A 12686-nucleotide genomic window follows, 5' to 3' on the forward strand; every position below is an offset into this window, starting at 1 on the left:
TTACTATTGTACCCCTGGGGGGTAGGCCTATATAAACCCCCCGGGGCACCCATGCAAAGAGTTCCCAACCTGTTAGAACTAGACCAACCCATAGCGTAAGGAGAGAGCTAGCCTTGCCTCCTCCTGCCTCTAGCATACAGCTCGAGGAGCACCATTGTACCACTAGTGCCTTAGTGATCATGCGGAGACCCCACAGAGCAGGACTAGGGGTGTTATCTCCTAGGAGAGCCCGAACCTGGGTAAAGTGCGCCGGCGTTCGTGTTTACGCCTCATCCCGCTTCCAGGCACCGGCGATGTTCTACTCGCTCCCACCATGATAAGCCATCCATTGGCATATGTCACACCCAACCCCCGACATTTGGCGCCCATCGTGGGGCGAGGTGCACCGTCGTCCGGAGACCTGTTCTGGACGGGAACCCTTTTCCTCCCTGGCGAGCGCAGCCAGCCCGGCACGCCCGACGAAGTCTGCGCCGACGCGCTGCATGGCGCGGAGATCGCCTGCGCGGCGAGCTGCCTCGCCGATCTTGTTGGCGAGGTTCGCCTCTCCGACGAGCCCGCGTCTGATGCGGGCACCGACGGCCCTGAGAGCCGCCTCGTCAGCCTCCTCGATCAGCTCCACGTCACCAGCGAGCTTGCTGCGGACTTGGAATCTGTTGGCTCCACCGACCCGATGCTTGTTGACTCCGACACTGTGTCACTTGACGCGTTCCCCACCAACGTGGTGGTCTACGACGAGCCGCCTCCATGCGCGGAGAGCGGCGAAAGCGCCGTCACGGAGGTGCTTGTCATCGGCCACAGCGAGCACTCCGGCGGAGGTGCTCATGACCCGCTCGATGCGGCACTTCAAGACCTGACGGCGTCCATCCCAGAAGACGCCGACGCCAAGATGCTGGAAGCACGCCGCATCCAGCTCGTTGAGGGCGCCAAGAAGCTGGCCAGCATGAGACGCCTGTCGGAGGCCTACCAGCGCGAGATGGACCGCGCTGTGGGCGGCACGCCGGCTCCCGGTGGGCCCAGCCGCCTTGGCACGGTCCAGCAGCGCGGCGTGGCCATCGCCAACCTATTCGGGGCAGATCGCCCCGTCTACGCCACGGCCGCGGAAAATATCCGAGCTGCTCAGGCGGCAGCAGAAGAGCTGGACAAGTTCGAGGGCGAAGAACGTCGCCAGATGGCGGAGCGCGTCCAACGGCTCCTCGACGCGGCTGCCGAGCAGCACGAGGCCGGCTACAACAAGAACATACATATACCAACACATCATTAGCAACGGAGAGACATCATGTGTTGGGCCGTGGCCTCCTCTCCCACCACCCCACAAATAGCTAACCTCCTCCCCTTCCTCCCACTTAAAAAAAAGCTAACCTCCTCTCCGTACCCACTTGCTCCTAATTTTCCTCTCCGTCTCCACAATCATCTCCTCGCCACCCTGGTTCTCGGATCAAACGCAGATCAAGGCTCCCGGGATGCTTATCCTGGAGCAACGTACTGAAATGCAGAGTCGAGAAAGAATCATTAACCCCTCACCCAAATCTTTCTTGCAGGAAATTTTGGATTTGATTTCGTACTAGGTGGTGCCACCGGGGGCCACGATCTGGAGCGACGGGGAGGACGTATGGAACACCGACCTATCCAAGTTCGAGATCCGGGCCAGGTTCGCGTCTGGTACGCCGTCCTCAACGTCGCCATCAAGATGGTGAGCCAGCTAGAGCTGGATCCCGCCATCGCCGCCTAGTTCGAGCGCAGCCTTCGAGGTCTCCCTCTGCCTCCGCCACCAGAACATCATCACCGTACGTACTTCTGCAATCCTCTTGTTTTCTCAGTCCAACCTTTCTCAGCCGCAAGTCCCGCCCTCCGTCGATCTGATCCACCAGCGTCGATGGCGACGCATCCATGTTTCTCTGCTGGATCTTTGAGTTCTTAGTCATATTAGTATTTCGACATCTTCGCTGGATTTCCCGCTATAGTGTTGTAGAATAGGGCAGGCCCAAGCTCCCTCTTCTCCTTTCCAGATGTTCAATTTTAGGCATGTTTCCTATCTAGTTCTCCATCTGCAGGTTGTTGCTACTTAGCTGACTGATTTACATATATGGAACCGTGGCTATCTGTGTTAATTCACAGGAAGAATATTTCCTTCCTCCTTTCTGACAAACTGTTTTTGTGATGCATTTAATTTCTTTGATTTTCTTGCTACTATATAGTATGTAGGTGAATACTTAATTACTAATATTTTCAATTGAAGTTGATCATCAGACTCATTCAATTAGCTGCCATATTATCTCAAATTATTCCTAGTTTGTGACCATGTCATCAAAGTGGATCTTCAAGGATCAATGGGTCAACACTATTAACAACGAATGACATTTGGTTACTTTAAGGAGAAAAAACGATCCCCTTATCAGTGTTATGAATCTTATTAATTTGTTTGACACACTTTGCACTAACGAATTGAGTCAGACATGCACATCTCTGCACATCTTAACTCGTTCCTGTAGGTTCTGTATGTTTCTTGTGCCGCCCCACTTCTATCTATTTTGGTGTCCGCATCATCAGTTACACCAATATTATCCACCGGGTTGCCATTCCAGGCTTTGACTATGCTCATTTTTGGGTTTAAAATTTGGTTTAGTTGTAAACGTGCAGGGCAGGAACAATGCGAGGTTAGGTGCGTCTCCTTTATGGACGACAGCAGTGACTCGGCCACACTAATGCAGCGAATATAATGCAAGATGCAGTACTGAGAAGTCAGATGGATCTAAGTAAGTATAGTTACAGCTACTGATTATGCACGGGTAACTGTTTGGCCAAGGAGGAAAAGTTAGCTGCATGTACAGTACTAGGAAAATAAAAATGACACGACCCAAGGATGTTTAGTTTTTGCATTGCCCATCTCATTTAGCAATGTACTTTAAACTGTTACAGTATTCTTTTTTGCAAGCAATTTTTTGGTTCAAACAACACTAACTGTATGTTGTTGAAAAAGTAGCCTACCTATTAGTATGGTAATCACTTACGTGAAATACTGAACCATGTCCCTTGAAAAATATATTTATTTGTTAAATAGATTTTTAGCATACTAATATCACTTCCTTAGGATTTCAGATTAAATCAGAGTTCATATTCAGTATACTTATTTAAAATGAGATAAACAATTTGAGCCAGATACCAGCGTATGAATAATGATTTATTGATGACTGGCAGCCGATCTACAGTGTGTTTTGTAAGCAGAACTTAATTTTGTTTCCCCAGTTCACCAAGGGTGTTATTGGCTCATGCAGGTTACAGTTTGTCAACCAATCAAATTTCATGTCAGTATACATATATTTGGTCTTCTAAATTACCAACCATATGCTGAATCTGCAGTTTACAAACACTTGATATATAATCTTTGTACAGAGCTACCATGGTGCTCCTTTGAGTTTCTACTGCTTTAACCAGTTTTTTTCTGCCATACGTTACTCATCTCATTTATTTGTTGTTGTAGATTGCCAAGAACTGATGATGCTTGGGTCAGATGTTGATGGCAATGTCGAGAATGTGGCCACTATTAGATAATTAGATGTCAAATTTAGGGTCAACGTTTCAACCATTGTAGTTGATTGCAAGGTTGACAATTGGGCTACTACTAGATTGTTTCACATCTTGTAATCTTTGGAATGTGTTCTTTTGTAATGCAACACAATTGATTTAATACATGAGACCTTCTGTTCATTATATTGCGACTCATATTTGCCCACTCATAATTCTTGATGGCAATATATAAACTATCATTAAATGTTCATGCTGTCTAACAAAGCTTCTATTCGTTGCCATGATCTCCCAGGTCCATATGAAAATCCTTTTGTGGGGGCATCCACCAACGCATATGAAATGTTGTTAAGCTCTAACTCTATGTGTTGCTCTCTTACAACGCTTCTACACGCTGTTTACCAACGCATGTATATACGTTGTTGTACACCCTTGCAACGCCACCAACGGCAACACATACTAATCCGTTGGTGTAGACCATAGCAACACATATATGGACATACGACAACGCATCGATGCGTTGATGAAGGGGGGTTCCTGTTGTAGTGGCCGCACTGAGGCGCCTCACCGACAAAACGACGATCTGCCTCCCCGCCGAGATCAAGGCGCGACATCCCGGACACCGACTGGTGGCGTCCGCGGAAGAAGAGACAAGGAGCCGGCTGCCAGCCGCAGCCGGACTCGCATCACCATCGAACGCGACCAAGACGGCCGCCCGAGAGCAGTGGAACGACGGGATGACTGTCCGCCTCCTCCCCCTCGCAGGGAAAGGTGCGTCACCCCGCTGCCTGTTGAACACCCGACACTCGGCGACCGCCTTGGCCGCCGAGAAGGAGTCGGAGAGAACGATGCCCGCCACCGGATCGACCGTCTCCACCGATCCCTGGCGCTAGAAGAGGAAGATGAGCTGGGTCCACCTTGTTTCGGCCCCCGCATTCGAGACGAGCCCTTCCCCAAAGGGTTCACGCTCCCAAAAGATACGCCCAAGAAGCCCAAGTACACCGGCTCCGTGAAGCCGGAGGACTGGCTGGTCGACTACTCCACAGCCGTCAGCATTGCGAACGGCAACAAGCGCGTTGCTGTGAAATACGTTCCGCTCATGCTCCAGGGCACTGCCCGGACATGGCTCAACAGCCTGAAGCCCCGCATCATTAACAGCTGGGTCGACTTCACCGAAGCCTTCATCCGCAACTTCACCAGCACATACAAGCGGCCGCCCAAACCTCGCCAGCTCTCCTTATGCGTACAAGGCCCCAACGAGTCGACTCGCGACTACCTCACGCGCTGGGCCGAGCTCCGCAACTCTTGCGAAGGCATGCACGAGGTGCAGTCCATCGAGTACTTCACCACTGGGTGCCGAGAGGGCACCCTCCTCAAGCACCGACTTCTCTGCGACGAGCCGGCGACCCTCGACGAGCCGGCGACCCTCGACGAGCTGCTGATCATAGCAGACAAATACGCCACGGCCGACTCCTCCATGAAGGCAGAGATCCAAGTTGATGCGTCTGGCAAAGTGGCCCCTCAAGCTCCTCGAACCCCGGCTGGCGACACCAGTCGGCACCAGCAACCAAGCGACAACAAGTGCAAGGCCATGCAGCCGGCTTCCACAAGCCGGTAGGTGGCGACAGTCGAAGACCAGCAGCCGGAAGGTTAGCCTCCATCCAAGCGCCAGAAGGGCGGCAAGCCCAATTGGCTGCCGGCTTTCTTGTATGAGCAGACTCTTGACGCGCCCTGCAAATTTCACAGCGGCGCGAAGCCGTCCAACCACACCACTCGGAAGTGCCATTGGCTCACCAGGATCGCCAAGGGTGACGGCCTTCTGCCTCCTCCGCCTGTTGGGCAGCCGCCTCCTCCTCCGCGCCAGCAGCCGGCAGTTCGACCAGTCGGAGCCATACAAGACGAGTATCCCAAAGAGCACGGGGCTTATGTCGTGTTCACCAGCGTGGCCGACGATAAGCACAACAGACGGCAATGACAGCAAGAAGTAAATGCAGTGGCATCAGAGACCCCCGAGTTCATGCATTGGTCCGAGAAGCCCATCAGCTGCAGCAGAGCCGACCACCCGAAAGTGATGCCCAATCCCGGCTCCTACGCCCTGGTTCTAGATGCAACCTTTGCCACTGATAGGCGAGCTGCTCGCTTCTCCCGAGTTCTGATAGATGGCGGTAGCAGCATCAACATCCTATACAAAGATACCATGGAGAAGTTGGGAATCAAGCAAAGGCAGCTTCAGCTCAGTCGGACTGTATTCCATGGCATAGTTCCTGGCCTTTCCTGCTCACCAATCGGTAAGATCCAGATAGACGTCCTCTTTGGAGACAAGGATCACTTCCACCGAGAGCCAGTCTTGTTTGAGGTGGTGGACCTCGAGAGCCCATACCATGCACTACTTGGCCGGCCTGCTCTGGCCAAGTTCATGGCGGTCCCCCACTATGCCTACCTCAAGATGAAGATGCCGAGTTCCAAGGGAATTCTGACCATAGCACGGGATTACAAGAAGTCGTCCGCCTGCGCAGTAGATAGCAGCCGGCTGGCCGAATCCCTTGTGATCGCGGCCGAGAAGCGGCTCCTTGACCGAGTTGTGGCGATGGCAGGCAAGCAGCCGGAAATGTCACCCAACCCCAAGGATTCGGAAGCCGAGGGCTCGTTCAAGCCGGCCAAAGAGACAAAGAAGATACCTTTGGACCCGGAACACCCGGAGAAGTACGCTGTCATAGGTGCAAACCTTGACAGCAAATAGGAAGGCGAGCTCATCGATTTCCTCGGTGAGAATCGGGACATCTTTGCATGGTCACCCAAAGACATGCCGGGTGTTCCGACGGACTTCGCCGAGCACAAGTTGCATGTCCGGTCTGATGCCAAGCCAGTCAGGTAGCCCTTGCGCCGCCTGTCAGAAGAGAAGAGTCGTTGGAGAAGAGATAGCCCGGCTGCTGGCGGCCGGCTTCATCATGGAAGTGTTCTTTCCAGAGTGGCTGGCCAACCCAGTCCTTGTGCTGAAGAAAAACAAGCAGTGGCGCATGTGTATTGATTACACCAGCCTGAACAAAGCCTGCCCCAAAGACCCATTTGCTTTGCCAAGAATTGACCAAGTGATAGACTCCACAGCCGGATGCGAGCTGCTGAGTATTTTGGATGCATACTCAAGGTATCACCAGATCAAGCTAAACCCGGCCGACAGACTGAAGACCACCTTCATCACACCATTTGGAGCCTTCTGCTACTTGACCATGACGTTCGGCTTGAGGAATGCTGGCGCCACGTTTCAACGTTGCATGCAGAAGTGCCTCCTCAAACAACTTGGCAGAAACGCCCACGTTTACGTGGACGATGTCGTGGTGAAGACGGAGAAGCGTGGAACGCTACTAGAAGACCTCAAAGCGACCTTTGAGAACTTGCGCCGATTTCAAATCAAGCTCAACCCGGAGAAATGCGTCTTCGGAGTACCAGTCGGCCAGCTTCTTGGATTCCTGGTCTCGGAGCGCGGCATAGAGTGCAACCCTGTGAAGATCAAGGCCATCGAGATGATGGAAGTGCCCACACAACTGCTCGACGTACAAAAGTTCACCGGCTGTTTGGCATCCATCAGCCGATTCATCAGTCGGCTGGGCGAGAAGGCTCTTCCCCTGTACCAGCTCATGACGAAGACCAATTTTTTCGAGTGGAACGACAAGGCGGATGAAGCTTTTCTCCAACTCAAGAATATGTTGACTACTCCACCTGTCCTGGCGGATCCGACTCCTAAGGAGCCCATGCTCCTCTACATCGCCACCACCAGCCGAGTGGTCAGCACAGTCATAGTGGTAGAACGCAAGGAGGAAGGAAAGGCACTACCAGTCCAGAGACCGGTGTATTACCTGAGTGAAGTGTTGTCAGCCTCCAAGCAAAACTACTCCCACTATCAGAAGATGTGCTACGGCATGCACTTTGCCGCCAAGAAATTGAAGCCGTACTTTCAAGAGCACCCAATCATTGTTGTCTGCACTGCTCCGCTTGTCGCCTTTGGCCCCTTACACCATCTACTACCAGCCTCGCACCGCCATCAAGTCACATGCGCTGGCCGACTTCCTCGTCGACTGGGCCGAGACCCAGCACCTGCCACCAGCGCCGGACTCCACCCATTGGCGGATGCACTTTGATGGTTCCAAGATGCGTACCGGTTTGGGAGCCGGCATCGTCCTCACCTCTCCCAAAGGCGACAAGCTCAAATATGTGCTGCAAATCCATTTTGCCGCCTCCAACAACGTCGCCGAATACAAGGCACTCATTCACGGGCTCCGGCTTGCGAAAGAGCTCAGCATTCGCCGAATCCTATGCTATGGTGATTCTGACTTGGTGGTCGAGCAGTCGTCAGGCGACTGGGACGCCAAAGATGCAAACATGGCGAGCTACCATTTCCTCGTACAACAGCTCAGTGGATATTTTGAAGGGTGCGAGTTTCTCCATGTGCCAAGAAATGACAATGAGCAAGCAGATGCCTTGGCACGAATCGGCTCCACCCGTCAAGCAATACCAACCGGCGTCGCCCTACAACGCCTCCTCAAGTCGTCTGTCAAGCCATCGCCAGAGTCGGATTCTATCTTCATGCCGGCTCCTCCTGAAGCAGTCGGATCCGACTTGAGAGCTCCAGCGGCCGGCACGGGAATTCCGGCAGGCGGCCCGGGGAGTGCTGTAGTCGCACCCGGCCCGGGGACTGCAGCGGTCAGCCCGGGGACTTCAGAGCCCGGCCCGGGGACCGCGGCAGTCGGCCCGGGGACTTCATCGACCCAGCAAGTGGCAGCCGACTCCAACCCGCCGCCTCCCGGCTCAACCGCGCTCGTCCAAGTTGCAGTCCTGGCAGTCGAAGAAATCGCAGCACCTTCATGGGCCCAGCCCATCCTCAACTTCCTGGTAAACAAAGAGCTGCCGACGGACGAGATCTCGTCCCGGCAAGTGCAACGCCGGGCAGCAGCATACACCATAGTCAACAGAGAGCTTGTGAGGCGCAGTGTCACTGGTGTCTACCAGCGCTGCGATGAGCCGGAGCAAGGCCAAGCAATCCTCAAAGACATCCATCAAGGCGAATGTGGCCACCATGCGGCTTCAAGAGCACTTGTCGCCAAAGCTTTCCGCCATGGTTTTTTCTGGCCGGCTGCTCTAGAAGACGCCAAAGACTTGGTCCAGAAATGCAAAGGGTGCCAGAAGTTCCGTTCCAAGCCACATCAGCCGGCTTTTGCACTAAAGACTATCCCCATTGCCTGGCCCTTTGCTGTCTGGGGCCTGGACATAGTGGGACCATTCAAAACAGCACGAGGTGGCATGACTCATCTGCTAGTCGCGGTGGACAAGTTCACCAAGTGGATAGAAGCAAAAGCAATCAAGAAGCTGAATGGTCCGACTGTTGTGACCTTCATCTTCGACATCACCATCCGGTATGGCATACCACGCAGCATCATCACCGACAACGGCACGAACTTCGCCAAAGGCGCCTTGGCCTGTTTCTGCGCGACGCAGGGCATCCGACTGGACCTAGCGTCCGTTGCCCATCCGCAGTCAAACGGCCAAGTAGAGCGAGCAAACGGCCTCATCTTGTCCAGCATCGAGCCTCGACTGGTCGAGCCTCTGGAGCGTTCGGCCGACTGCTGGCTCAACGAGCTGCCAGCCGTCCTCTGGAGCCTGTGCACAACTCCGAACAAATCAACCGGCTTCACGCCTTTCTTCCTCGTCTACGGTGCCGAAGCCGTCATCCCAACGGACATAGAATTTGACTCCCCTCGAGTCACCATGTACACCGAAGAGGAGGCAGAAGAAGCACGGCAAGATGGCCTCGATCTGCTGGAAGAAGGCCGGCTGTTGGCACTCAGCCGGTCCAGCATCTACCAGCAGAGCCTGCGCCGATACTACAACCGGAAGGTCAAGCTGAGATCTTTCCAAGATTGAGACCTTGTGCTCCGGCTGATCCAGCGAACAGCTGGCCAACACAAGCTCTCAGCGCCTTGGGAAGGCCCCTTCATCATCAGCAAAGTGTTGGGCAACGACTCTTACTACCTGATCGACGCTCAGAAGCCTCGAGCGCGCAAGAGGGACGACTCCGGCAAGGAGACGAAGCGGCCATGGAATGAAAATCTCCTCCGAAGATTTTACAGTTGATGCAGTATGTACCACGCTACCTTTTGTATTAAAGTACGAAGACTCCGGGTCCCCCGAGAAGAGCTCGGGGACTACCCTCTTTTATCTATATGATAAGAATTATGCCTATGAGTGTGTCATTTTCTTTATGCCGCTTGGCACCGGGTCCGACTAGTCGGCCTAGGGACTCGCCGCCTTGCACTATGAAATGCTTCCTGCAACCGGACAAGTAATGTGTTGGCACTTAAGCCGTCTCCTGCCAGAAGCCGCAGCTCGCAGAGCGACTGTTTGGTGGGCAGAAGTAAGGCAGAAAGGGTGCCCACATGAAAAATGGCTAAGGACCCAAAGCATGTGCATAGTTCAGGCCGGCTTCCAGCCTCTTCGACCGACTGCTGAGCAGCCGGCCAGCCGGCTTCTACTTAACTTGCTAAAAAACTCTACAAACGGCTAAGTACTTGCCTCCCTGGAAGTAGCTAAGTACTTGACCTAGCCACAGTCCGCAGAGCGGCTGCTCGGCTGGCAAGACGGCAACCAAGGGAAGGCGGCAAAGGAAAGAAGCCAAAGAGCAATAAGCAAGAAAAGATAGAACTCAGAAAAGTATTTTACATAGCAAAGGCCCTCGGCCGATATTCAACAGAAGTTTGAGATACACCCCGCGGGTGGAATTATGCAAAATTAACAAGTTCATCGAGACTGATAGACAGGTAAAGCAAAAGATAAGCTGGCGGCCTAGGGAGTGGCAGACGGGTTCGGTGGATCAGAGGAGTCGGCGGCGCCGGTTGGTGCAGCGGCCGGCTGGTCAGTCTCCGCTTGGTCGCCTCCAGTGGTAGCCGGCTCAGTTGGGCGTGGCTCGTTGCTGGAGGCGCGGTCGAGCTGAGGCTGGCCGTCCGCTCCGACCTTTGGCGCCTCCTTTTCGCCTTCCTCCTCCGCCTCGTCTTCTTCCTCACCGCTGCAGTTGATCACCTCCACCGAGTCCTCGCCGTCTTCCGGGTTCAGCCTGAACCATTCTGGTGGCGCCTCGGCGCCGTTTTCAACCCGCTCCGGGACGAAGATGCTGGTGTCGGTGTACCCGGCGATTGACGCCGCACGCTTGACGAGGTCATATTCCACGACCGCCAACTCCTCCTAAGCCTCCAGCCGGAACGTGGCTAGCTGGGCTAGACTCAGCCCAGGGTACCACGCCTTGACGAATTCCAAGGCCCAGCGTGCTCCAGCCCGGGCCGAGGAGCCCTTCCAGGCCTCAAGACGGCCGGCCGCCACCTCCAGCCAGTCGGCAGTCCGACTGGGAGTGCGCGGTGCTGGCATGTCCGGTCACAGGGCGGCGATCGCCTGGGCACCGACACGCTGAAGCCGGCGCAGCATCCGGTGAGCCGGCCGAAGACGGGCCTCGATGCTCAGGATCTGCTCGCTAAGGGTTCGGGGGGTGTCGGCGGCGATCTGTGCGCCGTCCGCCCTCCGTCCTTCGCGATCAGCTTCAATGGCCTGATTGGCGGCGTCCGAGTGACCAGGGAAGAAGTCTGCCAAGACAGAAAGCAAAGAGCCAAAGTTAGAGACAAGAAGCCGGCCCGACCAACAGCCGGCAACTCAAAGAAGGAAAAAGAGGGAAGCTCACTATCGACTATGTCCTCGATCTCGTGAAAGCCGGAAGTCAGCATCGCCTCCTTGTCGGTCCAGGCAGAGCATTCGATCGCAAACTCAGCAAGGAGGCTGGTCTCCTTGTCCTCCGCCTCCTTCTGGGCCTTCTTGAGAAGCTCCGCCTGTTCCGCCAGTTGCGCGACAAGCCGGTCGCGCTCTTCAGCCAGCTTGCTGCGCTCCTCCTCCTTAGCGTGCAGCGCAGTGTTGGCTTCGCCCAGCTGCTGCTACAAGGTGGCGTTGGCTTCTGCAGAGAAAGAAGAAGGAAAGGGTGTCAGTTGCCTACAGAGAAGAAGAAGAGTCGCCAGGGAGATCCGGCCCGACTGCTCAGCAGTCGGCCCGAATCTTGGGGACTACAGCCCGCGGGTGCGCCAGCGCGCCCCCGCGGAGAAAGGAGTCGTCGATAGAAAGAAGAAAAGTCGCCGGGGAGATCCGGCCCGACTGCTCAGCAGTCGGCCCGAATCTCGGGGACTACAGCCCGCGGGTGCGCCAGCGCGCCCCCGCAGGAAAAGGAAGAAGACTTACTCCGGCTCTCCGACAAGTCGACAGCACGTTGATCCAACTCCTGGACCTTGGAATTAAAGACGGCAGCACGAAGGTTATGATAGTCCTGCAGCAAGGATATCAGCTCTTAGAGCCTGCTAGTTAAAGTTCCGCGCCGCTTGCTCAGGAGCCGGCCCGGAACTCGGGGACTACACCCAGTGGGTGCGCTGACGCGCCCCCACGAAGCAATACAAGAGTTAAAAACGAAGAAGCAAGAAGCATACCCGGATGGCCTCTCGCGATGCCAGATACGCCTTGTTGCAGTTCTTGATGGCGTCGGCTTCAGCGCGGAGTTTGGTTTGAACATCCAGCATCGCCTTGTTCAGAGGGTCCATCCCGTCAACCCGCACCCACCCAGTGGGCGCGGCGCTGGTCGCCTCGGTGTCCGGGATCAAGGAGCTCGCGGCGCCAGTCTCCAGCGGGCGTGGCGCCGAGGCCGCCTTTGCGAGTCGGCGGCGCGTCGGTGTGCCGGCCTCAGGAATCGGGCCTGTCACCAACTCATTTCCAGTCGGCGGCAGTGGCAGGTCCACCGGCTGCTCGCCTTGCGCCCTCCCGGACGGCGGTGGTGGAGGCACAATCACATCCGGCATGGCTACGTTGCCGCCGTCCCTCTCCATGATCGGGTGCTCGTCGCCGACTTCCCCAATCTATGCCACGAACTCCGGAGGTGGCAGCGCAGAGTTCAGGGGAGTGATGAATACCGTTGACTGGCGGTGCGCGGCCTCCTCGGCCTGCTTCTTTGCCGCGTCAGCTGCCTCGGCCTCCGCCAGCTTCTTCAGGGCGGCGGCCTCCGCCTTCTCTGCTTCCGCCTTCTCCAGGCGGGCGGCTTCCTGCTCCTTGCGTGCTTCCTGCGCGTTCCGCTCCCTCGCCTCCCGGAGGTCGGC

The 12686-nt window shown here is 55.3% G+C and overlaps 1 long non-coding RNA gene across 1 annotated transcript; it reads left to right on the forward strand.

Annotated features, from left to right (window-relative positions):
- The first annotated feature begins 1285 nt into the window (after positions 1–1285).
- Positions 1286–3720, forward strand: LOC109781593 (uncharacterized). Its single transcript, XR_002237331.2, has 3 exons — positions 1286–1784; positions 2638–2753; positions 3479–3720. It is a non-coding gene; the product is annotated as an uncharacterized lncRNA (long non-coding RNA).
- Positions 3721–12686: the final 8966 nt, after the last annotated feature.

This window comes from Aegilops tauschii, chromosome 3 (assembly GCF_002575655.3).
Source record: "Aegilops tauschii subsp. strangulata cultivar AL8/78 chromosome 3, Aet v6.0, whole genome shotgun sequence".
NCBI lineage: Eukaryota > Viridiplantae > Streptophyta > Magnoliopsida > Poales > Poaceae > Aegilops > Aegilops tauschii.